The sequence below is a fragment of the Gossypium hirsutum genome, chromosome D04 (assembly GCF_007990345.1).
Source record: "Gossypium hirsutum isolate 1008001.06 chromosome D04, Gossypium_hirsutum_v2.1, whole genome shotgun sequence".
NCBI classification, from domain to species: Eukaryota; Viridiplantae; Streptophyta; class Magnoliopsida; order Malvales; family Malvaceae; genus Gossypium; species Gossypium hirsutum.
In genome coordinates this window covers 22512415-22524981 of record NC_053440.1, presented here as the reverse complement: position 1 = coordinate 22524981, position 12567 = coordinate 22512415, and positions in this window count along the sequence as shown.

Sequence of the window (12567 nt, the reverse complement as noted above, 5' to 3'; positions counted from 1 at the left end):
GTGATGAGGCATGAGGATGAGTTAAGATTCGGCCTAGGTGGAGGTTGTGTTAATGCCATTGCATGCAAAATATGAGGCTTGTTAATGATGCATGTGATGATGGCTTGATGATTCTTGAACCTCCTTTTTAGCATTTTTGTGTGAGCACATATGTGCATTGGTTGCTAAATGGAGAAGAATCGGCTAGCAAGATGTGTGCTAAGGCCGAATGTAACTTTGCATGTTGATGAGCAATGCATGTGTTAAATCGATGAAAAGGGGGAGGATGCTTTACTAGTGTGTGTATATGTGTGTATTAAGTGTTGAGATCGACCCCAAAAATAGACATGCATATTCGGCCAAGGGGAAAGAAATTAGCTAATATGTTGTGTTGATGCATGATTTTTGCATGTATGAGACTTTAATGTCTAATGTATAAATATGGGCTAAGTGCCTTGTGTTCATCTTTTTGATGCCTAAATGATGAAATCAATTTATTTGTTTGATTAAGCTCAAGAGCAAAGGGGAAATAAATCCGATAAAGGGAAGGAAAAAGTGGTTGAATAGCTAGCGGAATCGTTCGACAACACCCGAGGTAAGTTCTTGAGTAAGAGAGCTTAAATTACAATGTGATTAAATCATGCTCTATGTGTGGCTATTGAGCCGAATGTGCAAGGACGATATGTGCCTTGTGTTTGAGTTTCGCAAATGAAAATGAAATATGAATGTGCATGATTAATTGAATGCTGTCCGGGCTAAGTCCCGAAGGCTTTGTGCTAAGTGAATATATCCGGACTAAGATCCGAAGGCCTTTGTGCGAGATACTAAATCCGGGTTAAGTCCCGAAGGATTCGTGCGAGTTATTAAATCCGGGTTAAGTCCCGAAGGCATTCGTGCGAGTTGTTAAATCCGGGTTATGTCCCGAAGGCATTGTGTGAGTTACTAAAACCGGGCTATGTCCCGAAGGCATTTGAACGAGGAGCTATATCCGGTTAAATCCCGAAGGTACGTGATTTGGTAATGAATGAGCTTGCTGTAAAATTCCAGCGAATACTCGAAAAACATCCCAATATGGGGATATGTTACGTATGTGTTGAATTTAATCGAGCCCTTACAAATAAATGTTCGCTCAGTTGATAAACGAGCTACCGGCCTTCGGCTAAGTTAGTCTATTGTGTATGTACATAAGGGTTGTGAATGTTGTGAAGCAAGTTTGATATCGGTAAATTGCGTATTATGAAATATTCCATTTAGCTAAATGTGTGTTATTCTTTGTTTATGCTGGAATTTCTTGCTCAAAACTTACTAAGCATAAATTGCTTACTTCGTTCCATTGCTCCTCTGTTTTATAGATTTTTTTGGTTCTCCAGCTATCGGACTCGGGATCTTGACGTCGAAGTCGCCCACACTATCAAAGGCTCTTATGGGTACTCTTTTGGTTGAATTTTGATATGGCATGTATAGGACGACCCATTGTTGTTTTTCGAGTACTTTATGTGATGTATAAGTTTTGGATAGCCATGTGAAAATGGCTTATATGTGTTTAAGTATAATGTTATAATCATTTAGTGTGGATATGCTTGACAAGGATTGGCCACGGGGATGGTTAATCACTTTCATAAATTGTGCTATGTATGCAAAAAGGGCTAGTTGAACCATGAAATAGGTAAAGCCTACCTTAAAGGTAGATGCTGACAGCAGCAGTGACGTAGATTTGGAAAATCACTAAAAATAGTAGGAATGGAATTAAATAGTGAATAAATTATGTAAACAAACCTTGAAGAATCTACTTTCATAGGAAAGTAACAAACAATCATATAGACAGTACAGTAAGAGATATTCGGGTTCTTGTGGAACAGGGCCAGAACAGTTTCTGGATTCCCTGTTCCGCCTTTGGAAATTCACTATAAATTGACCAGAGATAATTAGGGGTCATACCATATATGTATGGATTCCTCTCTGAGTCTAGTTTCCATAGAAACAAACGGCATCAGTATTGAAGCTCTGTGCAGAGAGATATCCAAGTCGTAATGGGAAAAGGTCAGTGTAGTCGACCCCTGTAACATGGGAGACTTTGACTAATAAACTGTACTAATTGGCCCGACCAAAAATTCTAGAAAAAAATACATAGGTGGGGACATGAGTCTAGTTTCAGGGAAAAATCACCAAACTGATTTTCGAGTTGTGAAACTCAAGATATGATTTTTGAAGCGACTAGTACTCAGACTGGGCAGTGTCTGGAAGGAAATTTTTCAAAGTTTGTTAACATCTCGTGTCCGACTCCGGTGTCGGTCTCGGGTTCGGGGTGTTACATGAGTTGCCTATCCCCCGTGTGGTGGATGATGGAGACAGACCTATTCAAGAGCATGTTGTGCCAATTTTGGATGATTTGAATCCAAGAATAGTGAGGCCACACATTCAAGCTCAGCATTTCGAGTTTAAACTGGTAATGTTTTAGATGCTGCAAACGGTAGGAGAGTTTAGTGGATTGCCTAGTGAAGATCCACGACTACATTTACGACTTTTCTTATAAGTCTATGACTTATTCAGGCAACAGGGTGTTCCTGAAGACACCATGCGACTTGAACTGTTTCCATATTCATTAAGAGATCATGCCAGAGCATGGTTGAACACTTTGTCGTCAAGGATGGTGGCTTCTTAGAATGATCTTTGTCAAAGGTTTTTGCTACGGTATAATCCTCCAAATACGAATGCCAAGTTAAGGAATGATATCACATCTTTTTAGCAATTAGAGGATGACACGTTGTATGAAGCTTGAGAGTAATTCAAGGAATTACTTATGAAATGTTCGATGCATGGTTTCCAACACTAGACATAGATAGAAATGTTTTACAATGGATTAAACGTGCATACAAGGATGATAGTTGACGCGTCTACCCATGGTACTTTGTTGGATAAATCACATAATGAAGCAAATGAGATTTTGGAATGGATTGCCAACAATGATTATCAATACACTACTACAAGAGTGGGGACTGGCAAAGAGTTACTTGCACAATGGAGCTTGATGCAATCACTTTATTAACAGCCCAAGTATCATTTTTAGCTAATATGATCAAAACACTAAAGAGACCAGCTACAGTTTAGGGGATGAAAACAACTGAGCTATCATGTGTTTATTGTGGGGAAGATCATGTTTTTTATGAATGCCCATCAAACCCAGCCTCTGTCTATTACATGGGTAATTTCAACCAAAACAATAACCCATACTCCAACACCTACAATCCAGGGTGAAGCAACAACCAAACTTCATTTGGAATAATCAAGGTATGGTGAACTCCAACAATGTTGTTCGATAGAATGCCACAAATGCACCACTTGGTTACAATCAACCCATGCCACGACAAAATGTTCAACAAAGTTCAGCATCATCTTCTTCATCTGTGGAAGCTCTGTTGAAGTAATATATTGACAAAAATGATGTCGTGATCCAAAGTCAAGCTACATCAGAGCTCTTAAGAATCAAGTGGGGTAGATAGAAAATGCTCTGAATTCAAGGCCACAAGGAGCTTTGCTAAGTGATATTGAGAATTTGAGATCACAAAGGAAAGAGCATTTCAAAGTGATCACTCTCAGAAGTGGAACTCAATTGAATGAAGTTTCTCAAGATGCCACGGTAGGGGAGGATAACTCAAATAACAACTATGTGAAGATCTCAAAGCCATCCAAAAAGTACACTGCAACTGAAAAGGCTAAGCAAAAGATTGTTTCACTAGAATCAAATTGTGTTGCCAACAAAAATGACACAACAAAACAATATCAGCAACCTGAAGGACGACCACCTCCACCTTTTCCTCAGCGATTCCGTAATTCTAAATAGGATGTCCAATTTAAAAGATTTTTGGAGATCTTGAAGCAACTCCACATCAACCTACCGCTAGTAGAAGCTTTGGAGTAGATGCCCAATTATGTGAAATTTATAAAAAAGGTACTGTCAAAGAAGTACAGACTGAGAGAATTTGAGACTGTTGCTCTCACTGAAGGGTGCACAGCAATGGTGATGAATAAGTTACCTCTAAAGTTGAAGGACCTAGGGAGTTTCACTATCCCATGTTCAATTGGAAATCGTTATGTTGGTAAGACATTATATGATTTAGGAGCACATATAAATCTAATGCCTTTGTCTATTTTTAAGAAGCTGGGAATTGGGAAGGCAAGACCTATTACAGTTACATTGCAACTGGCTGATCAATCTTACGTACATCCAGAAAGTAAAATTGAAAACATATTGGCAAGAGTAGATAAATTTATTTTTCCAATAGGTTTCCTTATTTTAGATTGTGAAGCTGACAAATATATGCCAATTATTCTTTGAAGACCTTTTCTTGCTACAAGTAAGACTTTAATTGATGTGCAGAAAGGTAAACTGACCATGAGGATGAATGATCAGCAATTCATGTTCAATGTATTTAATGCATTGAAATGTGCTGATGAGAATGAAGAATGTCGTGCCATTGACTTGATAGGAGCAATAGTGGAGGAAGAATTCACGAGATTTTGCCACAACAATTCTGATAGTGATGGAGATTCTTTTGAGCGCAGACCCTTGTGCAGTTTACTAGAGCAAAATAGACCTTTCAATTTTGATGAACAATGCTTGGTAGCTCATGTATATCCATATGGAGCTATTGATGTCAAGGACATGAAAATGAGGGACATATTTAAAGTTAATGGACAATGCTTGAAGCACTACTGGGGTGTTCATGTAGGCGAGACAAATAGTCCATTGATCTTCGAGATGTTTAACTTCAACATTTTTAAAATTATTTTTATTTCTATTTCATTTTGTTGATTTTAATTTCTCTTAATTATTTCATTTCCTTTGTTTAATAATTGTGGTAGGGGTAGGGGTCGGTGACGCAGAGCCCTATTGAGATGAATCCTACCACTGAGGAGAAGGCCATAAAAGGACTAGAGGGAGATGAGGAGAAGATTGAATCAGTGAGTATTGAGACTAACCATGATGGACAAGAAGCAAACCCAACTTTTGCACCACCTGATGATGCTACTATTCTTGTCCACCTCAATCGAGTGCGCCAATGACACAGGAAGATCATGAGATCAATAAGCTGATTGATGATCTCACAAAATTGGATGATGAGGAAGACGAGGTGCCAATCAATATGTTGAAAAGGAAGCAGCGCTACAAGCTTGTTGCACAAAAATCCACTCGTCCAAATTAAAGTTACAACAATTTCACTCCAAAATTCATTCATTTTTCTATGTTATTTGTTTTTCATTTCATTTTAGCATGCATTCATCATTTTTGTCTTATCATTTTCTATCCATATATATGTTTTTGTATTCATAATTTTTGTCTGTTCATGCATTGAGGACAATGTATCCCTTAGGTTTGGGGGTATGTTGTGCATATAGGTTGTATTCGAATAGTTGTTCATTTTGTCTTTGACAGCCATTTTGCCATGACACATAAATGCCAAAGAATTGTTAGACTATGATGAGTATATTTTAGCCTATGATGTTCAATAAGGACTTTAATTCTTTGACATTTCTAGAAAATTGGGACAATGAATTAGGTGAGTTTAGCTTAGGATAGTTGCTTGAAAGTTGACCCTTAAAAGTAGAATGCACTAATTTTAATTACAATTAGTCTATAGTAAGTTACTTTTAATAAAATTAGAGATTCTTGAAGCAAAATTCAGTACAATGGCAATACTCAATAATGAATAAAGTAGCAATGTTTAAGAAAATTCAAGAAAAAAAATGTCATCAAATACTCCAAAGAGTTGTCTAGTAAGTCAGCATGACTTTGTTTGCTCCATTGTGTTGTTGGTTAGAAAAGTAAGTTTAAGTAAGAGTGATTTAATAAATATAAGTAGTATAAGGGTATTCCACTATAGTAATAAGCTGAGTAGCTAAGGGGGTAGTTGTTTGCTCCATTCATCTTTTTAGTCAAAAGCATTAGCTTCATGAGTGAGTATTCAAATTGTGACATGATTGAGTATTTGGAAATTTAGTTTATTCTTTATTAGAATTGTCGAGTCGAACAATCATGTGATGAGCTGAATCCCATATTAAAAAAAATAGGCATAATAAATGCATATGTATGTATTTGAGTATGTATAATACCATATTGTTAAAAGGAAACTGAGCTTAGATAACAGATACACTGAGTACATTAGGAGGTGCTTGCTATAGTCAAAATTGTATTAGTAATTAGAAATTTTTATTTTAGGGTAACATTTTCTGCACTTTTTTGTGAAACAAGCTTATGGAACTTAAGAAAAGTTTTGGAAATAGAAGATTGCTAAGAATTGAAGTATAAAATATGCTCTACATTGTCTGACATTACTAAAGGTTATTATATTGTTGTGGCAATTCATTCATTCATTCATTCATTCATGCATGCATTTATGCTTGTTTTACTTGAGGACAAGTAATAACTCAGGTTTGGGGTGTGATAACTCTTGAAAAGGGTTATATTTCAGGCCTCTAGACTTGGTTAATTATTTGTATTTGAGTAAATTTAGTATCACTTTAGGAAATTATATTAGTATTTTTATAACATTGCATCATGAAGCTTGGATTGTACTTTCAGTGTCACTATATGTTACTTTTACTTGTGGGATGAAAGAAATTGCGTGTTGTTTATAACAGGTACAGAAAGGATGAAAAAAAGTGAAGGAGTGAAGTTTTGTATAGATTTCTAGCACAAATGCCATGGCAATTTCAAGAAGATGCTAACTCATTTGTTAATGTAACACCCCTAACCTGTATCCATCGCTGGATTAAGGTTACAGAGCATTACCGTACAAATGGAAAATTAAAACATACATTTCATACATCATTACAAACATAATCTAAATACATTCAATCACATACATAATGTCCCTTAATCGAGCCCTCGAGGCCCTTGAAATACCTTAGAAACAATTTGGGACCAAATTGGAAACAATTGGAAAGTTCAAGAAAAAGTTAGAAAAAATGGTTGCAGGGGTCACATGGCCGTGTGGTTAGGCCGTGTGCCTCACATGACTGAGACACATACCCGTGTCTCAGGCAATGTGACAAACAAAATAGGGACACATGGCCATGTCCTAGCCTGTGTCCTCACCCATGTAACTCTTTGAGTTAGGTCACACAGCCAAGCCAAACGCCTGTGTGCCGAGCTGTGTAACTCTCAAAATAACAACACACGTTCGTGTGTCAGGCTGTGTGCTAGGTCGTGTAATAGCCTGACTTGCATGCATTAAAACCTATAGGGGACACACGACCATGTCTCCTAGCCATGTGTCAATTACGACTAAGTCACGCGCCCTTGTCTCAGGTTGTGTGGTCATGAAACTGGCCAAAATCAAGCCATTTTCAACACCAACTCAAGAAACCACCTAAAAGCATTTTGTGCACATAATCAAGGCATCAACACATGGCGAAAAATGGTCTAAAATCATTCAACCAATATGCCATACAAGGTACCTCAAATGCAAACATTCAAACTTACCAAATCATGTATATATTAGATCACATTTCTACTATCAAACATAACTCACTTTTACCAAGTCATACCATAAATATGACCATAAACATTTCATCACAAACATACCATTTAAGCCATACCATTCATGTATCACAAGTACCAAAATGACACAATCCAATCAACATCAAATGGTACGAAAATAGCTTATACATATCAAAACCATCAATTAGATATCAATACAAGTTCACTTATACATGCCATTATAACCTTGACTAAAACATCAAAAAATACCGATATTTATGCCGGAGAGTGTGATAGATCTCCGGCAAGCTTACAAACCAGTCGAGCTTCCGATTATCTTTGAAACATATGAAAGAAAATTACATAAGCACATGATGCTTACTAAGTTCATAAAACATTAAACTTACCATTTCATCTAAATAACATAAGTATAAGCATAATGTAATCCAACCACAAGCTTGGCACAGGCCTAAGCACCATCACCAACACAAGTTAATGCATTCAAACATAATTCACTTGAATTTAACATAAGGTAAGCCATTATACATGAACATAAGCATATTTCCATTGAAGCTTACCATTTCAATCCTTTTCATAATTACATGATATAGTTCATTTGAACACTTGCCGCTCCTTTCCTTTTCATGCCTGTTGAACCATTTAGAATATCGTCGGATACTCGGGAAAGCTCACACGAAGTGTGCTTAACAGATAATCGTAACATTTCCTTTACAACATTGCTCACACAAGTTGTGGGTTAGATTGTAAGCTACACGATGTTGCTCGCACGAGCTGTAGAGTATCCCAACAAATGTAGGACCTCAACCATCGATAGGACATTCAAGACCAGCACCCGAAACATGAAATTTCTAATGACATGTCATTTGTATCTTACGAGTTCCTAAGGTTCAATCGGGACTCGATGACCATTATAGCATTGTTTTGGATATACATCATTCAATTACATGATCAATAACATATTAACATATTGTTTGAAATAACATTAAAATGATAACTATTCACGCGAACTTACCTCAATGATTAGAGCGTAAAAACGAAGTCGACTAATCCGAGGCTTTAGCTTTTCCCCGATCTAAATCCGTACGTGGTCTATCTTGATCCAAATAGGCAAATTTAATCCATTTAACATCTCTAGCATTCAATTTAGTTCACATTTCATTTTTGCAAAATTATATTTTGCCCCTAACATTTTAACTTTTCACAATTTAGTCCTTAAACTCATAAATTGAAATCTAAGCATTTTCATCCTTTTCTCAAGCTAGCGAATTTCTCTAAGGACCTATATCAAACCATACAAATCATCATTTTACAAATTTACCATGAATTTTTACCATTTTTACACATAAGTCCCTAAATGACATTTTCATCAAAAATCACTTTACAAAACTTGTTTATTTAACAACAAGAACTCATAATCTTCCATTAAACATCAAGAATCATGAAAGAACATTCATGACAAAACCCTAAATGTTTACCAGTTTTAAAAATTAATCCTTGGGCTAGCTAGATTAGGTTACAACGATATGAAAAACATAGAAATCATTAAAAACGAGACAAAATTACATACCATGCAATTAAAATAGCTCAACCAAACCCTAAGCTTCAATAGTGGAATTTCCTATGCTTAATTTCAGTGGAGAAGAAAAATTAAAGAAGATGATATCCTTTATAACTTATTAAAATTTTAATGAAACCATGCCATGTATGTCCACTAACCACACAAATGGTCTAATTACCATATAAGTTCTTGTACTTTAAATTTTCATAGCCATTTGACCCTTTTTACTATGAGAATTCCACTTTTGCACCTTTTAAGATTTAGTCCTTTTCACTTAATTAAGCATGCAAGCATTAAAATTTATTAACAAAATTTTAATACAACATTACTAACAACCCACAGACATTAAAATAATAATTACTTATCAGATTTGTGGTCCCAAAACCACTGTTCTGATTTCAGTCAAAATGGGTTGTTACAGTCAATCCGTGCCACTATCAGCCAGTTGTACTTGTACCAGAAATATCCACCTAAAAAAGAGGGAGAAAAGGGTATGTGCTGAGAGGGGGACCTACCTTATAAAAATAAGAAAGAGAAAGAGAAAGAGAAAGAAAGGAAGGAGGCAGTTTTTCCTCTCATAGAATTTCTCGTGGGAGATCTAGAGACACAAGGAAATAAGGTGGCAGCTAAGGAACATAGCAACACAAGGAAGAAGGAGAAGCATTCAACCCTAGGCTTCGCAATATATTGCAGCACTAGAGTTGAGGGCTAGATTGGCGAAAGCTTCCTTAAGTTCTTCCTTCATTATCTTAATTGATTTCTGTGAATTTTAACTGTGGAAATATATTGTTGAATGATACTTTCATTTTGGATTTTAATTTTCAACTTATGAGCTAATCTCATCGGGTTGGGATTACTAGATGAATCTTTAGTTCCTTTAATAACCAAGGCATTATCTTGATTAGATTTACTATTTCATTCGATTTGCACTATTTTAAAATGTATGCATGCAATCTCTAGACATATATGAATGTATGGTATGTTCATAAACTTGATTTAATTTTGAAAAGGTTAGATGGGTTTGATTGTGATCGAATGATACAAATGAGTTTTCGACAGAATACTCGTAGCACTCTAGACATAGAGCAGATTTTTATACAGATAAAGGAAGAAGCAGTGCTGGGTATCCTTCTTAAGGCTTGTAGACATGCAAAGCCTTAAGTAGGGTAGCTTGAAGCCTAACTATCGAAAGAAGCAAACTACCTTAGATTTAATTTGAATAATAGATTGGTTAATATTTTTCCATGGGATTATTGTGTTATGAGGAAAGAATCTTAGTAATCCCAACCTTCCCATTCAACAGCGTAGATCCTCTCAAGCTTGTCTTTGTATCTTTGCCACAGCATTTTAAACTGGTTATTTGATTTTAATATTGCATACGTGATTATTCCTCTACAAATTATTATTATGTTTTGCCACAACCTTATTCATATAGTTTATAGTAATACCTTAATCGAAATAATCATATCCGATCCCTCAAGAGACGATCTTACTTACTACTTTATTACTTGATTCGACGTGTACACTTGCATATTCGCATATTATATTCACACACGACAACATCCGTAATGAAAGTTGACCACTCATAAACAACCTCTTTTTTAATAGTGATACAACACATCTCAAATAGTCTTCGAAAAGATAAATCTCTTCATCTAGAACTCTCTGTGTTTGCTGACCAGTACTCAACTTTGGCTGGATCACCATGCACTTTACCTCTAAACTCTTCAACATCGCACTGTCATACTTAATCAATAGAAATCCTGTAAATATTTTATCATATAGGACTTTGAGGATGAAGAGGTAGAGGTCATAGAGCCACAAAACTGATTCTTATATTTACATTAAACATATCATTCATTATAAAGAAAAGTACTAAGAACCTCTTCTTTAAACTCTTAGATTTTGGCACATAAAAAAAATAACACCTAGATCAGAGGCTTAAGAATTACTTTCAACTTCATAGAAATTGGCTCGGCTGAAAGCCATCTCTTATCTATAAAAAGAACAGAATCACCTTAAGTCAGAAGACATCACTCTATCATAGGTTATAAAGTTACATGTATTTTTAGACTCTAGACATGCTACATTCAGTCTAAGAACTGACTAAACTGTAGCTCTGATACCACTAAATGTAACACCCTAACTCGTCTTTATTGTTAGATTAAGGTTACAAAGCATTACTATCCAATTTCGAAAATTTAATATCGAAGTAGAACTTAATAAATAATTCACTTGATAACATTTGATAACATGATTCTATTATAGAATAAATACTATTAAGGGCCTTAAATCGAGCCTTCGAGACCCTAAAAACAATTTAAAAATAATTAGGATCAATTTGAATCAAAATAGAAATTTTTGGAAAAAAATGAAAAATTGAGAAACAAGGGTCACACGGTCGTGTGACATAGCCCAAACCATGTGAACATTTGAAGTAGGGACACACAGCCATGTCCTAGCCCATGTGTGCGCCCGTGTATGCATTTGAAATAAGGCCACACGGCCGTGTTGCAGGTTGTGTGTCTGATCGTGTGTATATTCGAAGTTGGGTTATACGGTCGTGTCACCAGGCCGCGTAACTTTCTGAGACCGTGTGGTTCATCCTACACCTAAAATTTAAATGTCCCAGGCTGTGTACTCCAACTTTAGCCCCTAAAACAAGCCATTTCAACCCCTATTCTTGCCCATCAAGATACACTATTTACACATACATTCAATTGACCAAAACACTCTCTAAAACACTTAAATATAGAAATCATTCAATCTATAAGTTCTAACCAATGTACCAACGGTAGGTACCACAATCAAAATCAACCTTGTTTCATTTCAACATTTCAAAATCAACCATTTAGCACATTTCTAGCATACCAAATAACCATTTATTTTTCATAACATTAACCCATAAGCCATTTGCTTTCAAAAGGCATGAATAAAGTGACCATAACACACATCTCATTTGATCTAATTGCCTATCCAATGTACCTTCATTGCTACCACAATTTAAATGTCCAAACAAATCCATACTCAATATTTACAAGACATTATCAAAGTCACCATTTCATCACATATGTTTACCATATATCAAGCTAATCACTAAAGGTATTTAGCTAATGACCAAAAGCACATCATGTTTCAAACATACACCAAAGATACTAAACATTTATTACCCACAAAGCTTACTCAAACTAACTAATAAACAACATCATCATGAGCAAAATAACTTAAAGACTCCGAATTCATGCCATTTATAACTTGACACCAGTATATCCAAATTTTCTATCGAGATAAAAGATGGACATCAGTATGTCCAAATTTTCTATCCAACCATCCGAGCTTTCTGACAATCTACAAGACAAGGAAAAACAACTACGTAAGAAATCGGTGCTTAGTAAGCTCGTATAAAGGAAACTTAACTTACCGAACATAAATGATAAACCATTAAAACATTGCTCTTTTAAATTTATGCATACTTTTCCTTCCAATTCACAACACACCACAAGGTTAGTAGGTGTATTAAAGAGCATAT